Here is a 5,687-nt window from a genome sequence, read left to right on the forward strand (position 1 = left end):
TGATCAACCTGCATCTTGTCCAGGTTGTACCCTGCCTGGTTCCAAAATAGGGTCTGGACCTCTGTAAACCCCTACAGGACAAGCACTTATTGACAATAAATGATAGATTACTATGCATGTATATATTACGTATAATATTGCAGCTGTCAATTCAACTGTAAAGTTTTGATGGTTTCAAAACGTAGGTGAGCTGAGGAGCTGCTTCTTCACGTTCTCCATCCAGGATGCATTGCTCCGTTCCACAATAAAAAGTAAGATGAAAGAAAACAAATACCACAGATGATTCCGAATGTCACGATAGATTCTAGTTTTTCACTGTGGTATTACCCTGCTCCCTGCCATTTCTATGCCCTTCCTGTCTTTTCAGACACTCCTGATCTTCTGACATCATCCAGGACGAGATTTAGCTTATGGTGCAATGGCACCTTCCCGCTAGTCATGTGTTCAATACGCAAACGTACCGTCTGTCCGCCCATGACAACTTGGGAACCCATTTTTGCCAGTGTTTTTGTTGAAAAGCCACATTTGTTTAACTTCCCATAAAGGAAGTTGCTCATAAACCACTAAAGCCTTACAGTTCAACAGCAAGGAACACACACATGCAATCAATAAACAGACAATTCCCATAGGTGGGTGACACAAGAGTCGAACAGCACTGTCGGAGGATACATCAGTAGAGGTTTCCTCCTGCAAACCCGCAAACAGGGGTTGAGCCCTTAATGCAAAGTCCGCCTGTCTGTGGCGAAAGAGCGTAGGTTCGATCCCCGCTCGGTCTGTGTAGAGTTTGCATGATCTACCCGTGTCTGTGTGGGTTTGCACTGGGTGCTCTTGTTTCCTCCCACCCTCCAAGGACATGCTGTTCAGATTCCCTCATAGTGTGTAAGGGAGAGAGTGTGTGTTCCACTGATGTATGGATGAGCGACCCAGTGTAAGTAGTGTATCTAGCAGTGTAAGTCACCGCGGTGAATAAGGTATGTGGGCTCATAGTAACACTACATAGAGTTCATTGGAAGTTGCTTTGAAGAAAAGCGACTGATAAATAAATACATGTAAATGTAAACATCAGCATGCAAAGTAGTCAGGACACTTCCAAAAGCCTCTTTACGGTAAAATGAGAGGGGGGGCAGAAAGCTGATGGGTGGAAAATGCCACCTAGCCAAGGGTTAGAGTCTCAAAGCACCACCCTGAGGACTAATTTTACACCACAGAGTGAGTAGAATATCAAAGACGAGGTTTTTTCTGGAGGAAAAAAACAAGGTGGTGGTGGGGGGGGGGGGGGGGGGTTCTGTTGCATCAGCGCAGCTTTCAAAGAGCAGCCAGAACTCGAGGAAGTCTGCTTTTCATGCGCGGCGAGGACAACGCAAGAATGTGTCCACCTCACTTGGCCCCTTCAGAATATCTTTAAATACTTTGTAAAAGGGGTTATTAGTAACTGTATCGGCCGCACTAATCCACTGGAAACCGATGAATTTAATGGGATGGGGGAGGGGGGGGGGGGGGGCGCACACATTACATTTTCGACTCAGGTTGACAACCAGAGGAATCTTGGACAGGAGCGCCAGAAAAACAGACTTAACCACGGTCAACAAAGGGAGCGCGAATCACAGCGGGTCATGAGTTTGATCCATAGCGCCGTCGAGCTTAATGCTTGTCATCTAATCCCGGGTCCCAGGCGCCGGTGGCGCCGGGCGCCGCCGCAGGAAGGGACCCGTGGTGACGGCTCCGGGAGCGCCGATGTCATGCGTCCCCCGCAATGCACGTGTCCCGTGTGATTAATCCGCCGGCGCCGCGGAGCGGCCCTCGAACGCGCTCCTCTTGTGGCCAATGTGCCGCTGCTCACTTTTTTGTTTCTGCACCCAAATCTGAAGTCGGCCTAGAATATATTAGCATACTAAACACTCACGCATTGCCCACATCATTTGTTATGTTTCTGCCCCTCCAAAGACCAAATTAAGTTCTTTAATCGTCCCTTTCTGTAAACAATACCGCCAGCGCCTTTCTTTTAATTTGCTTTGTCTCACAGGCTTTGAAGAGATCCCGAGTAAAAGGGCCTTTGGCGCAGCTATTCACGCATTGCAGTACCAATGGCAGGCACACACTCTGGAGTGTTTTCTCTCCAGTGCGCTTCGCAGCGTCGTTTTAATAGCCCAAACGGTCCCGCACGTCCAGATTTTACTGAGAAAAACCAGTATATGGAGCATTTCGGAGGTGCGGCCGCAAGCTGCTGGAAGCGGGAGCGCGATATATTACTATTTCCAGACAATGTGTGGAACTAGGACCCGAACCCCAAAGCCTCTGTGACACCAGACCCAGAATGAACAGGACAAAAAAAAAAAAAAAATCTGACTTCTAAAGTAAAAAAATCAGTGCTCCAATTAGTCTTACTATCTAAAAAAAAAAAAAATCAATATCCCGCTGGAAGTATTGTTTTTGCTCTCCGTGGTGATTGTCAAATTTACCACCCCTGAAAGGGCGTATAAATAAACAAATAAGCAAACCGTCCCGAGAGTCTAGAAGGCCAACAGGACTCATTTCCATGAGAAGAGCAGCGCAGAAAAAGCCATTTTGCTGCCATTGTTTCATCTAAGCAGCTGTCATTTGCCCAGCATTATGCATTCTTCATTCTACCATGCTAATTATTTTTGAGGGACAATTTTTGGACAATAAGCACTCCAGCAACCAACAGAAAGCCCTTTATGGCACAAACCCCAGGGAACTTTAAGCTCCGCCAAGTCAAACAATGGCTTACGGCTCCGACCAGGCCCGTCTCGGCCCAGTAATACGGCATGAAGTTCACAGCACACCGCGCCCAATCCGCGCACGGCCAGCACCTGGTCCCCCGGCCGCCTGGAAATTAATCAAGATATCAGTCATCGCTCACCAAAATTCATGGGAAAACCGGTCACAAAAATGCAGCGCAAAGGCGAACGCATGAGCGATCCCCCTTCTGTAAAGAGGTTCGAGTCGCAGCGCTTTGAGACCGGTTCCGGTTCCCGGCCAGTGATCGCTTTGTCACTGTCGCTGCTGTTGGATTTTTACGCAGATGCCAGTAAAATGGATTTTGTACGTAAAAAAGTGCAGCATTTAGATATATGACGTGGTTTGTTTGAACGCAAAGCATCTAGCTCCCCTCACCTCTTCCAGACCCTCTTCGCCCGTCATCTCTTAAGTTCATGTAAGGTGTAAATGTTCATGCGCCATAACTTTGATATGATGCCCGGATAAACCTTTACACGGCTACTCCTGTAATGTAACATAAATGTTTGTATGCATCTCCAAAAAGAAAAAAAATTACTAGGAAGGTGATCAGGAATGGTGGATATATCCAATAAAGATTTTGCAGCAACTCGTGTGATGAACATTGATTCATACGGTGGAAAAAAAACAAACTAACTGCACTTAAGAATCACACGTCTGCATCTAAGTGTCTCTTTCTACTAATGTAACGAACACTTTGTATTTTCTATGAGATCTTCGTCGCTTTGGAGAAAAGCGTCCGACAAATGAATAAATGTAATGTAAATGTAGCTGTAGTTTGTATCTGCAACGCTAAGCAGTTTAGCGAAAAATGATCTCGTCTCCGTTTCGTGCGCCAGCCTGAAATGATCGAAAAAGTTACGTGAGAACCGTGTCTTTCGTGCCTCTTCCGTCGCTCATGGCACGGTTTCTTGACTAATTTTATGCTACGTTAGCTCAATAATAAGAAGTCAGCATGAGGTGAAGGAAGCTGTTAATTATTTTAATTAAAATCCATTTTATGTGCAGTTTCCTTCAAGAACTCATGGGTTGCTGTGTTACACTGGACGCAGCGAGTTGCCTACAGTCAGAGTGAGACGACGCAGCCGTGCGAACGGAGGACGTCGACAAGGTTACGTTGCAGCCCTTCAAGTGCAGAGTGTTTGTCAACAGAGTACAATATATTCATTTCAGCTGCTGCCCACCTCAGTACCCACAGGCCGCTAATGCAGATTCGGATCATCGGCATGAGGAAGTATGTGATTTAAAGTGCAGTATTCTCACATTCTTACAAATCTCTCATCAAAAATCTATAAAAGCAAGACTGTCTTGCTACTAATGTGTAGTGGTTAGAGCTGCTGCTCTTAGACCAACAGGTTGTGGGTTCAATTCTCACCTTGGGCTGTAGTACCTGTGGAAAAGGTAATTACCCTAAATTTCTCCAGTAAAAAATTACTCAGCTCTATAAATGAGTTAATAGTTGTAACCTTAACATTTTAAGTTCCTTTGTAAAATGTATGGTAAAAGAATAGTCTGTTACCAAAACAAGGTAAATATACCTATTTTCATGGACTGAATTCCAGTTATGATACCTTAGTAAAAATGTAGCTGTGCTTGTGAGAGAACACATGGAAAAAACCTGGGAATTTTAGTTTTCAAGCATTTCTGCATTCTATATGTGAGCCTCCAAAATCTAGATTTGGATTAATTTTGCAAATCATGGAACTCTACTGCAATGTCAAAACACATCTGGCATAGCAACTGAAAACAACAGGGCCATATACTACTTAAAAAAATTAGGAGTTTGGAAAAAATTTGCCATGCAGAAACACTCAGGCTATTGATCTTGTATGAATTAGATACACCCATGGAAACCCAGCGAAATCTCTTTAAACTGCCTCCAATAAGCAGTGGATGTCAGTGAAACGGATGCGTTGGAGCTCATCGTGACCCTCGAATTATACCACTTAATAGCCCGGGGCAACTGCTCTCTGGACAAACAGTCAACCGGAATTGGGTTATGAAAAAAAACACATGGGATTCAAAAGGCAAGGCAATTTGCACTTAAAATGTGTATTTTTTTCCCCTGAAATTTTTCTAATCCTGTACTTTTTTGGCCATCTCGTTTTAGGAAAGTTTCGGTATGTATACGTGGTATGTGAGTAGACTGATTTCCTGGTGTAAAGAGCCATGTTATAGTGAAAGTCACTGAAAAGGAGGGGGAATCTGAGAAAAGGCACTGAATGTAAGATAACGGATGAGATGTGGGAAGAAATCCGGGAGCGTGCGAAAAAAATTGTTATCTGTAAGACAGCAGAAGATATCCGGAAAAGGTATCAAACGAGGCTCATATACAGTATGTCCCAGTGAAGAAGGTAAATCCAGACCAAACTCGTCTGCCCTGCGTGATAACGGTCCGTTTGAGATACTGGTGGGAATCAGCCTGGAAATACAGGAAATGCTGGGAGTTGGGCTGGACATGGAGCCACTTTCCCTCCTACTCGGTGTTTCAAATCATTTAGTGGGTATCTATGCCAAAAAAGGCTTCACAACTTAGGAAAATATCTACAATAGAGAAAATACCCTGTTCTTGCGGGTTTCACATGAGGTACCAACAGTAGAAAGATGGTATAGGATTATATTTATACTACAGAATATTTATCTGACATTTACATTTATTCATTTAGCAGACGCTTTTGTCCAAAGCGACGTACATCTCAGCAAAAGTACAATTTATGCATTACGTTAAGAGAAAGAGACACAGCTGCAGACATGTGACTCAAGTAAACCTAGTTTGTCACCTACCGCTTGCTGCACCGAGGTTCATCGTTCAAGCAGGTGCATAAGACGCAGGATAGACGAATCCCGATACCCTGCCACCGATTTTTTTTTTTTAAATATTATAAGATACACAGCTGAGCAAGTACAATGCCAGAGTAATGGCTGAATAA

Source organism: Scleropages formosus, chromosome 12, assembly GCF_900964775.1.
Source record: "Scleropages formosus chromosome 12, fSclFor1.1, whole genome shotgun sequence".
Lineage (NCBI taxonomy): Eukaryota > Metazoa > Chordata > Actinopteri > Osteoglossiformes > Osteoglossidae > Scleropages > Scleropages formosus.